The following is a 13,503-nucleotide window of genomic DNA, read 5'->3' on the forward strand; positions in this document are numbered from 1 at the left end:
CCCGCTTTCCCTCTGTATAGACAAGGTGGGGAATGCTCACTGACCTCCTGGCAACCTCCTTGTTTGAGGAAGGGTGTTAAAATTATGAGCACTGTTTGGGGGTTTGAAGGCATATGGAAGTAAAGGCAGCTCTGGGGTCATCTTTATCCTTCTTGTTTCAACCCCGCACCCAACTCCTGTGATTTCTATGTCCAAATCACCTCTTCCTTTACCTTCTCAGCTTTGAAAGATAATTATGAAATACTAGAGTAAAATGTTTTTAATTCTGCCATTATAGGTGCTTTAGAATATAGGTATTACTATTTAATATGGCAAAGCCACCAGATCAGAAGTCAGCTGCAACTGAAAAATAGTTATACCTATAAATCCCAAGAGGCGGGGGTATGTCATACCGTGGAGGGCTACAGAGGGACGTGCCAGGTCTGCTGGGAGGCAGAGGGAGAGGGGACAATTGTGAGCCACAGTCTTTACTGTGATTTCTTTAGGAAGGAATGGGCCTGGCATGGTAAGCAGGCTTAGGATTGGCTAGTTTGGGCAAGTTCAATGGACTCTGGGGCACAGGGTCTGTTGCTAGTTGTCTGGTACATGGGATGATTAGGGCAAGAGAACAGTGGCCCAAAGTGTGACCGTCAGAGAAAGGAGATAGTGGGGGACAAGGGCTCTGGACTGGTTAGTTTGTATTCAAAAGGCGTGCTCAATGTCCAGTTGTTGACTATCTCTAGGAACTGACTAACCCTGGGAGGGATAGTCCCTTGAGGGTCAGCCAGGCCCCAGATGCCAACACATCAGAATACAGAAAATAAAAGACATGTTTAATACCAAAGGCACTTGCATAGATTCAGTTTACCAGATTAGTAAACCCAGCATTTCAGCTGGTGACTTCCATTACAATGCAGAACTCCAGTATTGATTGAAAGGTCGGGTTACCCATACATTCAAAACCATAAAAAGAGTTTCAAACGGGATGTGAATAAACTACTTCTATGGCCAGGGAACCATCATTCTTGCCCTGGTGATTTGCCCTATCTGAGTACTAAGAAAAATACTTCAGGAAGACGCTTTATGCTTTATTATTGACCATTAACTTGTCACACCATAAAGCAAAAGGATGGTTTTGGGATGCTGATAAGAGCAAGAAGATTTTCTCTTTATCACAAGGTGAAAATCCAACCTAGTGCATCAATTGTGGAAGATCATATCACTCAATAGAAGTTCAGAGCCTTGCAGAAATGGACTTGCAGGAAATCACTTTCATGGAAGAGGGGAAAAAATGACATTGGGTTATTAGTCCCAAAGGGCTCATCCTAACCTCCAAAAATAAAATACAGAAGATGTCAGGAGAAGAGAGACCGTCAACCACACTTAAACTAAGACTTTCTACCAACCTATTATTGGAGTTTGGAAAGAATTCTCTCTAGCACTGAAGCTGATCGAATTGGATAGAAAAATACAATCAGTGACTCATTCATTGAATGCCAGTTTGCCATAAAGGAGGAAGTGCTTGCCTTCATCTTGCACAGTTTAAGCTCTGGTTACCTAAATCCAAAAGGGGGCTATATAGATTTTTCTTCCTCTGGGATGTATAGGCAAGCAAAACAAAAACAGAAACAAAATATGCCCATGGTAAAAAGGTATTACCAAAGGATAAAGAATGCCAAACAAGATGTTGAGAACTCCAGAGGAAAAACAAGCTTCAGAAATGGCTTTATTTCAGAAACCAAAGGAAGTTGTTAAAAACTGTCAACCTCAGCAGGATTAAAGGAGACGTATCCTTCATTGAGAGAGAAGCAGAAAAATAAAAAGAAATAGGAGAGTCTGAGATGCAAAGGGAAACGGATAAGGAAGGTATTCAAGAAAACTAAAAATGTAACACCAGAACCACCACAATTACTGGGAAAAAACAAACCTGCTAATTCAGAAAATCAAATCAGTGATGGGGCAAGATTAAGAAAATCTTCCAGAAAGCAGAGAAAGAGAATAAAGAAATAAAAAATGACAAGACAGAAGATGATGATAATTGTCTAGGACAGAAAACAGAGAGTCAACAGAATAATTACGTGGTGTACCTGAGGAGAAATCAGAAGTACAGAACAAGAGCAAGAATCAGACATAAATGTAGAATACTTTCACAGACCAGAAAATCCTGGGGAATTCAACTCAATGGGGTTTATCACATTTCCAGAAACTTAGATACATTTTGACAAAATACTTGCTTTACAAGAACTACAAGAAAATAAAAAATAAGCCTATAAGTTGAAAAGTGGGTTATGTGCAAAAGATAAATATCAGGTTGACCTTAGCCTTTTCCTCTGTGACACTAAATGCTAAAAACAAAGTATTGGCAGAGTTTTGAGGCAGAAAATTGAAATATAAGAGTTTTATCATATACAGGATTTTCATCTCTCAGTGTGAAGTCAACACAAAAGTATTTCCCCAGTTGTAAGGGTTCTGAAAATGTATTACCATTTTTACCATTTTTTTTAAAAGACATATTCCTTCAGAATGAAAGAAAAACAGAAATAACTCAAGATCATAAATTTAATGTCAGCCAATAATGATATGTGCCACTTAGTTTCAATAACTATTGAAAATTTAGTTACAATAGCAAACAAAATTCTAAAATAATTTTTGACAAATAAGATTTCTGTGACAAAACAATACTTTAATTCCCAAAATCTTAATAAAAAACTTTGTTTTGAAACCTAGGAATTAGGGTGATTATGGTGGAAAAAAAAGGTTGCTAAATTCCACATTTCATTTAAAAGGACTCAGTAGGGGCGCCTGGTGGCTCAGTCAGTTAAGTGTCCGGCTTCGGCTCAGGTCAGATCTCACGGTTCGTGGGTTCGAGCCCCACATCGGGCTCTGTGCTGACAGCTAGCTCAGAGCCTGGAGCCTGTTTCAGATTCTGTATCTCCCTCTCTCTCTGACCTTCCCCTGCTCGCACTGTCTCTCTCTGTCTCTCAAAAATAAATAAAAAGCATTAAAAAATATTTAAAAAAATAAATAAAAGGACTCAGTAGATTGCTTTTCATTTTTTATTTTGATGTAAGAAGATTATAGTTTTTTTATGTTTATTTAAACACGCCTTAAAGATGGGGCTCCTGGGTGGCCTAGTCAGTTAAGCAACCAACTATTGGTTTTGGCTCAGGTCATGATCTCACAGCTTCATAGGTTCAAGCCTTGAATCGGGCTCTGTGCTGGCAGCGTGGAGCCTGCTTGGCATTCTCTTTCTCTCTGCCCCTCCCCCACTTATGCTGTCTCTGTCTCTCTAAAAATAAATAAACTTTTTTAAAAAAACCCTAAAAGGTAACCACAAGCAACACAAAATGCTCAATATATAACCTTCAAATCAGTGAAGATAAATGCAGACATATGATATGATCCTACTTTTCATCTTAAAAATGTCTAGAAAAATCTAGATGTAACATGTGTTTTTTTCAATTTTCACTGTTTCTAACAGGAACATATATTAATTTTAAATGTAGAAAAAATATTTAAAGAGATGTCTCTCATATATAAATGAAAAGAAATTCATGGGCGTTTTCCAACCAGTTTCCATGAGCAGCATCTGTTTGCTCTGCACAGTCACCATTAGAACTGTCCTTATGTGCAGAATCAATTAAACATCCCATGAGAAAATGGGCTTAGTGCAGACTTCCAGCTGGACTTTCAGAACAAATAACCTGTATCACTTTAAACAATGATTTGCATATCAAACATCATTTGTACAACATTTGTATTGAGGTTATATAGAGCCTTCTTCTTTTCTTTAAATCCTAGAACAGCAGCTATTCATGTACTTTGATTAGATAGTGATTTTTTTGAAGCCCAAGATTTTTGTTTTTTATTCCCACTGCCCAGCCCAGAGCCTGGTTATATCTTTGTCACATTCAAGTGAAATGAAATGATATAAATGAAAATATCCTGTCAGATGATTGTTGCTGTCACCATGTTCATTCCCATTATTGATCAGAACGCATTGAAGTCACGGCCTCAGACGTCTTTAGTTGCATTTTGAGCCATTCCAAACTATTTCTCCCTCCATATTTTTGTTAAGTTTACTCACACCTGCAAAACCCAGGTGGTGTTTGTTACTATATATGCTTTTAATTACCAGTTGCTTAAATGAGCCATAGTTGTGAAATTGCATTTTCTCCTTAAATTTAAAACTTTTTTCCACCATCTGATTTCCATTTAGGTCCTGACTTTTCTTCCCCCAGGTTCTATGGATCTGCATTAATTTTATTTTCTTTGGAAAACTTGCTGGAGCTAACAATTTAAACATGGCAGGCTTTTTCACACCCCCAGGCCTTTGTTCATGCTGTTTGCTTGGCCCAAGTATCCTTTTCCCCCCAGCACATCTATACTCATCTGAATTCAGATATCGCTTCCTTGATGAAGCTTCTCTTCCACCTATGGGTTTCCATTGCACATCCTACAGTCATTATAATGTATACCAAGTAGTGTAGGGCCTGTGTCTCCTCCGTACCAGACCCATTCTTAGAACATTGTAACACGTGCATTTGATAAGCCCAGTCAATGGAGAGTTGTGTGGTAGGCCCTCTCCCAGACTCCCCGGATGTAACATTGAGCAGGTAATGAATGATGATATGTCTTCATGGCGCTCCCAAGCTTATCTAATAGCATAAGGATTAGTTTTGACAGAGCCATGACCAAAATAGATGGAATGATACACATCAGATGTGTGTGGGGGGAGGAGGGGTCTACTTAAGATAGGGAGTCAAGGCCGACCTACTTGAGGGCAAACTAAGGCCAAGGTCTAAAGTCCAAGAAGGAGCTAGACATGTAGAAACCAGGCAGCTTCCTTCTAGGCAGAGAAAAGAGCAGGTGCAAAAGCCCTGAAGAAGGTCTAATGTTGCCCTGTTCATGGACAAGAAAAGGCTTAATATGTCTCAAGCAGAGGGTGAGAATCACCCACAAGGGAGAAGAATGGCATGAGCTGTCACTTAGGCAGAAGGACCCATGTCATGATGGCCCTGCCGTCAGTGGGAAATTTTTATTTAATTCCATTAGTCATGAGTTACCATTCAAGAGTTTTAAATAGGGAAGTGCCATTACCTCATTTTTGTTTTTAAAAGAAATGAGAATTCTTCACAGGGAAGTAAATTGGCACGAGAAGTGTTGTGGGTGGAGAGTGGTGCCGTTGACTGAAGTTGGGGAGAAGGTAGGGCAAGGGATGTTGGGGTGACTGGGTTTTAGACACACTATGTTTGAAAGTGGAAGAATCAAGGAGGCAGGTGGATTTATGAGCTTGCAGTTCATGAGAAATGTCTGGCTCAGAGATTTAGTTGGAAAGATATTCTCATATACATGGTATTTAAGGCTATGGGATTGGAATGGATTACTTTGGAAGGAATGGAACAGAACCCAGGCCAAGTCCTGAGGCAAACAAACGTTTGGAGGTCAGATGGAAGAGGGAAAACTAGCAAAGGAGCCCAAGAAGGAGGGGTCAGTAATGTTGTGGACTGTGATTTGAAGGAAAACAAAAGGAAAATACTTGAGAAGGAGCAAACAGCCAAGTGTGTGGAATATTGCTGGGAGTGCAGTGAATGAGGGCAGATTTCCTTCCAAGCTGACACACCCCAGCTGGTTGGTGGCCTTGTCAAAAGCAGTCTCGATGGAGTGGCAGGAACAGAAGTCAGATTGGAATGGATTGTAAAGGGGGTGGAGGTGAGGAAGGAGAGATGAAGAGAGTGTGGCTTTGAGAGAAATTTTGCTCTAAATGGGAGCAGAGAAAATACTTTCTGCTTATTTCTATAACACATACAAGACATACATTTTGAACACACTACAATACTTTCAAGACTACTCAAAATATAAGAAGATTCAACAGACCAAATAGTAGTATTTATAATAATTGCATGAGTTGGGAGAAATCTTCTGTTAATCACAGTACTTTTTTGTTAATTTCTGTTCTATCCTATACAGCTAAATAAATAATAGCTGATATCTTAGGAGCAACTGAAATTCGCCAAATAAAATAAGTTACTTTATTCGACACTCATAACAACCCTATGAGGCAGGTACTCTGACTATCCTGTCTTACAGATGGGGAGTTCACATCTTGGAGAGTTAAGAGATTACATTGGCCCATAAACCTAATAAATGGTAGAGGCATGATTGGAGCCCAAGTTTTGACTTCAGAGTTTGCATTCCTAAACTTTGCAAAATAAGAGTTGGAGATAAGAAAGAAGATATTACTGACACAGGATAAAAACTGGAGTCTAAGCCATCCTCATTTACAGAGAAATGGTCTTTCTCAGTTCGCTCACAATTTTGGTAAGAAGATGAATGTCTTTGTTAAATAATCTTCAGCAGTAATTTAGATAATTCTGTGGGTAGCTGAGAATAAATAAATGGAAGCCTTTGATGTGATTCCTCTGCCCCCTTTTTAAAAATGCAAGCAAGACAGAGATTTAGGAAATGCCATCAATGTCCCACTAAATTTGGAATATTTAAGACTCAATATTCTAAAGGTCTCTAAAAATATGCCCCAGACAATTATAAAGGAAGTGTCTGAGTAAGAGTAGTACATCCTTTATTTACTGGACTTATGAAAATGTGCTTATAGCAATACCGTCTAGATATGTTTTAAAAAAGTGGGTTCTGGGGCACCTGAGTAGCTCAGTCGGTTAGGCATCCAGCTTCAGCTCAGGTCATGATCTCACAGTTTGTGGGTTCGAGCCCCACATCGGGCTCTATGCTGACAGCTAGCTCAGAGCCTGGAGCCTGTTTCAGATTCTGTGTCGCCCTCTCTCTCTGACCTTCCCCTGCTCACACTTTCTCTCTCTGTCTCTCAAAAATAAATTAAAAACATTAAAAAATTTTTTTAAAAGTAGGTTCCCCAAACCAGACCCCACATTTCATTGGTGTATAAGGCAACATCCTGGTAGAAAAGTTGAGTCTCATGCATCACCTAAAGAGACCAGCAAATGCATACATGTAAAGAAAAGACAGAGGTGGAGTGTGAACCTGCACAAGATGAATGCCATCACCTCGCTCTCCAAAACAATGGCTGCTCTCTCCTCATTTAGAGAGCAAAGAGACACAACTCAACTCTAAGAAATGTTTAAGGCACACAGTCATTTAGTTGTCCATGCATTTAGTCATCTTGCAAATGGTTTTGAGTTTTTCAAAGCATGTAACATTGCAAAGAGGCAGTTCAAGCGCTTGAGGAATGTATGATCTTTAGGAGAAAGATGAGTTCCTTGGCTTATTTGCCAAGTGCCACAGGAGTGACAGACCCCAAAACAGGTGGTTGTGAGAACAGAAAAAAGAGTAGTGAACACCATGAAAGACTCTAAAGCAAGGTGTAATATAGGTTTTCTTAAAAAAATCACAGATTTTAAAGAAAATATGTTGCCCACTGTTAAAGTTGCAATGAAAAGAAATAAAACAAACATTTAATTCATTCTCAGAGAGCACTGCTATTTCTGGGTATGTGTTTATACAGTTGAAATATATAATGTACATATAAAAGTCTATCTCTTTTTTTCATTCAGTGATATATTGTGTTTCATACCACATTTTATCATTTTCAATATCATAAAACATTCTTCTTATATACAGGCCATTTTAATACATATTTAATGTTCTGTTATATGGATAAACTGCAGCTTTTTTAAGCATTGCCCTTTTTTTGACCATTGGAGTTCAGTGCAACTTTTGAGATGACTTAAGATATACACTTTAGCGCTAAGTGTTAGTTAACAAAGTTAAATACTTAAAGTGTTAAGATTATTTAACAAAGACATTCATCTTCTTACACTTTGTCTTACTCTGATTATTTTAACTATACATCACCAGAGTGAGGGAAACTTCTGGATCAAAGGACAGGAACATTTTTTAGGGCTCTTGTTAAATGACAAGTTTCAAGGAGATACAGCAATTTTTACATCTTCAAGGAAAGTATAGGTGTGTCTTTCTCACTAAACAATAGACTGCCATAATCATCACTTTAAAAATTTCGTATACATTAGTTTGGTGAGTAAAACAATTACTCATAGTTATTTGAAGTCTTTGAGTTCTTTACTTAAATCCATTAATATTCCATAATCCACCTGCATTTTCCCTCTTATGAATAATCTGTTAATATCTCTTGCTTATTTGCTTTCTGGAGTTCTAGTGTTTTAATGATATATTTGAGTTCATTGTATATCAAGAATCATAAACCCATTATCAAATATTTCCAAATATCTTCCTCACTGATGGTTTGCCTTTCAATTGCCTTTGCTTTATGTCAGCAGGAAGGACAGAAGCAGAGGCAGAGATGGCTTAAAAGCATCTGATGCCTTTGGGAGGAGGTGGGTTCAAGGTGAGTGTGGAGTTTCTGGACACACGTGTATCTGTGTCCTGGCAGATGAGTCTGAAAGTGGCTGCCAAGACTTGGATTATTGTGGCTCATAGTCTGGATTATTGTTAGTAAACAGTGATGAACTACTGGGGATTTAAAGGAAAAACAAGGAAGTGACATGATCAGACGTACGTCTTAGAAATAGAGATGTAATGATTGGGAGAAGGATGGGTTGGAGGGAAAAGGGCCTTACCAGTCTGTTCCTGGACTATTGAAGGAGCCTCGTTGGTGGTTTCCTGGGTTTAACTTACATGACTTTGGGGTGCTTGGCTGGCTCAGTCAGCTGAGCATCTGACTCAGGTCATGATCTCATCGTTCATGGGTCTGAGGCCTATGTGGGTCTCTGTGCCGACAGTGGAGAGCCTACTTGGGATTCTCTCTCTCTTCCTCTCTCTCTCCCCTTCCCCTGCTCATGCCCCCTCTCTCAAATTAAATAAGTAAACTTAGAAACTTACCTGACTTTTTCTCTATGCTTACATTTGAATATTTAAATTTAAGTTAAAATAAGGAATGGAGTATAGGATGGACATTTCTTTCTCCAAGAAAGAAATAAAATAGATAAAGATGAGTGAAGATCCCAATAAATTGAAAGTGTTTGTGAGGCCGACATGAAAGGAATACAGGACTTTCTTTTCCAACATGTGCTTGTTTAGTGGATACTCGATTAAATCCTAGAAGTTATGTAGAAAAGTAGGAGAGATAAAAGGGTAAGAAATAGGTCTGCTGGAGAGCAGAAGGCATCAAGTGCTGAAGTTTAGGACTATTTGGAAGTGATGGGTAGCGTTTATGTGTTAGACATGAATACAGTAGCTTCTTGGGAACATCAACCTGAGAATGTGTAGTATGGATCGAAGAGAGAGAGAGAATAGGAGCAGGATGACCAGTCATAAGTTTATTGCTTGTACAACATTCCTGGAGGGCAATTTGGTGATATGCAGCAACAAATATAATACATTCATCTTTTGACCCAACAATTTAACTCCTGGGAATTTATTAAAGAAACAATAGAAAAAGTGGTTAAAATTGTACGTGCAGAGATGCTAGCTGAACTGTCATTTATAATAGAGAAACAGTTTTAAAACTAAATATTCAACAATAATTCATAGGATGAAATACTGTGCCATGACACATATCTGTATTTATTAACCTTGAAATGGTTTCAACATACACTTGAAGCAGAAGGATGAAAAACAGTATATTTAGAATGCCTCCACCTTTACTTTTATCAGAGATATCATCTCACCCTGGTAATCCTTGTGAAATTGTCATCTCAGTGGTGATTTTTAAGGCAAGTCTTATTTAGAGTCAATTTCACCAGATAAAAGGGTCAAATTCCTCTCTTTTCCTTCCTATAAGGAATGAAGTAATATGGGACAGGGGCTAGGGCCCTGAACCAAAATGGCACTCAGTCAGTCGTGCCTAATGTTAAATTTGTGTTAAGTTCTATGGACTGTAGGTTTGTAGCATGCAGTGATATACCAGTTCTGCTTCATTGCAATAACTGCAACTGCAAAGGTACTTTTCCCCAAATACCATTTATCATCCGAGAGCCTCCAAGCGAAGTTGTCAACCGTCCCCATAAGGTCAGCTCTAGAAGCGTCGAGTGGATCCCTGTTACAGCGGAACAGTCATGGCTCTGGGTTGAGAAATCTGCTCTCAGCCCTCATCTGCCACTTTATAGTGAATTTGGCAAGTCGCTTAACCTCTTTGAGTCTGTCTTTCCTCTTTAAATGGGGATAATAAAATATCTTTTCTTTAGTTTATGTGAATTGAACACAGATAAAATCCCTTCCTTGATTTAATTCTTATCTCTCCAGATGAGGCATTTTAGGCAAGGAATAGCAATACTAGAGTAGATTATCTTAATTAAAAGTAACATACCCACAACTCATTGTCTAAAATGCTAATCTATGTTTCCTTCATAATTAGGCTTTTTGGAATAAAAAAAGATTATTTTCCCAAAATATCACAAAACTTTCCTATTTTCATAAGTGCACATGCAAATTAAAGAGGATCTCACCTTAATATAAGGATTTAAGATAACATAATTATGTTACTCACGTAACGTACTTCAGATTTATGTTTAAGTCCATAGTGTATTTTCCAAAAAAAAAAGGCCTACCGTCTTTAGGTTTATCTAAAATATTTTGCCCATGGAAACAAAATGCTATTTAAGACTTTTACTGTCAGGTAAGTATATAACTATGCTGTTTACTTTTCCCGTTCATCACCTAAATACTAGACTCATTAGGAGAACAAATACACATGCTTGCAAGTGACTAATTACTGTTCTTGGTCATAAGTGCTATTGTATATATATGAGATTTAATGTTATTCTTCCAAATTTCACCTAAATACTTAGCAAACCTTTTTTTCTGTTTTATGCAAGTCTTAAGAACCATATCAAGGCTAAAGCCTTAAAACTGGCAATTAATAGTAAAATTACTACTCTATCTTTAAATGATCTTTTCACATTTCATCCTTCCACCCTCCCCCCGTTTTATGAACTAAAAAGAAGAGGTAAGGTCATGTTTGGGGGCAAACAACATAGGGTGTTGACAAAGAGCTGCAAAAACTGGGACATTGTCTTAAAATAAAATTGATGTCACGGTGGATCTCCGAGGGCTGAAAGTAAGCTTCAATCAATCTAGGCCCTAAATCCAAAAAAAATCAATTTATATAAAACTACAGATGAGCTAAGTTTCTCTAGGTCTGTATGTCCTTGGAGAGACCAAGTTAGTAGATCAGTGGAGGTGTGCTAACCCCTGAATCGTATGCGGTGACCCAGGAGGGGAAGTTGGAAGACATGACTATGATTCTTGGAGATGATGTAAAGAAAAAGGTGGAAGAGCAAAATGGCTCAGAGTGTCCATTTACTGTGTCATGTGTCTGGACAAACAGGGGATAGTGTTTTAGGAGACTTCTGAGTGGTCTCTGGAGGGTGCGATTGGATGTTCTATAGACCAAAAGGAGAGATTTTTAAAAATCCAGTAAAAAAAATTTTTTTTAATGTTTTATTTATTTTGGAGAAAGAGACAGAAAGTATGAGCAGGAGAGGGTCAGAGAGAGAGGAAGACACAGAATCGGAAGCAGGCTCCAGGCTCTGAGCTGTCAGCACAGATCCTGAAGGCAAAGCTCAAATGCACCAACTGTGAGATAATGACCAGAGCTGAAGTTGGATGCTTAACTGGCAGAGCCACCCAGGCGCACCCCCCCAATTTTTTTTTAATTTTAGAGAGAGAGCACAAGTGGGGGAGAGGGTAAGAGAGAGAGAGAGAGAGAGTGAGAGAGAGAATCTTAAGTGGGGGGATCCATGCTCAGTGAGGAGCCTGGCACAAGACTCAAGCCCATGACCCTGGGATCACCAACTGAGCTGAAATCAAAGTTGGACACTCAATCCACTGAGCCATCCAGGCACCCTTAAAATTCCATTTTAATGAAGTGTAATTTATATACAATAATATTCACCTTTTAAACTTTTTTAATTTTTATTTTTAGAGAGAAAGCACACACATACATGCATATGAGCGGGGGGGGGGTGGAGGAAGAGGGAGAGAGACAACCTCGAGCAGGCTCCTTGCCCAGTGCAGAGCCCAGTGCAGAGTGGGGCTTGATCCCACTCCTGGGAGATCATGCCCTGAGCCAAAACCAAGAGTCAACACTTAACTGAGCTACCCAGGCACCCCTCACCTTTTTTAAAAGTAAAGATTTTTATTTTGAGATAATTGTATATTCACATACAATTGTGAGAAATAACACAGAAATATTCCTTGAACCATTTATCCAATTTCCTCCAATGGTGAAATTATAGTAAAATATTATAATATTATACTATTGTACAATTGGTCTTGACTATATCAATGTCACAATCCTAATTGTGATATTTTATTATAGTATTATTGTAAAATATGGTATATACCGTACTGTGCTATTACATCAGTGTTTACAACCAGTATACTGACATTGACACAGTCAAATAAGGAACGGTTCTATCACCACAAGGATCCCTCATGTAGTATTTACATAGTCATCCCTGCAGTTCCCCCCACTTTCCCACTCCACCATCTCCGACCCCAGGCAACCACTAATCAGTTCTCTGTTTCAACAGTTTTATCATTTCAGGTATGGTATTTAAATAGAATCAGACAGTGTGTACCCTTTTAGGATAGGATTTGTTTCACTCAGCATATATCCCTGGTAATTCACCCAAATTGTTATGAATATCAATAGTTGATTCCTTTTTTTATTGCTGAGTAGTAGTCCATGATATAGAGGACCACAGTTTACTTAGCCATCATCCACTGAAAGACAGAATGTACTAATTTTAACTTTATGCTTTTGATGAATTTCAACAATTTGATAACACCCATGGAATCATAGCCATAATCATCAATGGGACATCCATACAATAAACATGAAAATGTATGTTCACACACACATTACATGAATGTTTGTAGCAGTTTTACTCTTACTAGCTAAAAACTAGAAGCAATCCAAATGTCCAACCACAGATAAATAAATAAAAGAATAAAAAACGACATAGCCATACAGCGCAATACCACTCACTCAGCAGAAAAAAGAAATGAACCACTGGTATAAATATCAAACATAATGAAAAAAGCAAGACCTAAAAGAATATATGCTCTATGATTCCAATTATGTGGATTTCTAGAGAAGGTAAAGCTTTTTTAGTGTCAGAGAGCAGACCAGTGATTGCCTGGGGCTGGAGAGAGGAGGGGAAGGGTTGACTGCAAAGGAGCACAAGGAAACCTTTCCTGGTTTACAAGAACATTTTAAACCCTAAACTGAGGAGAATGTGTTGCTCAGAATACAAAGACCTCACTTTCATAGAAGGCAAGAAAGTGCTAAAAAATAAATTTGTTTAAGGAGGATGTTAAAAAGAGTACAGTAGAGAAAATAGATGCCCAAACAACCAAGGTATGGAGGAATAAAGAACCCCATAGTTGAGAATAGAGGAAACTTGAAAGAAACTTCTCAAAGTTTCAAACTACAGAAAGCTGATTGGAGACTTGTAACACCAGGGACGTGAGCTTCACCTATTTGACATTGAGTTTGTAATATGCAAATTTCCCAGGTAGGCAAATTTGTTTTTGTGATCTTTTTTATTA

Source organism: Suricata suricatta, chromosome 2, assembly GCF_006229205.1.
Source record: "Suricata suricatta isolate VVHF042 chromosome 2, meerkat_22Aug2017_6uvM2_HiC, whole genome shotgun sequence".
In the NCBI taxonomy this organism is placed as follows: domain Eukaryota; kingdom Metazoa; phylum Chordata; class Mammalia; order Carnivora; family Herpestidae; genus Suricata; species Suricata suricatta.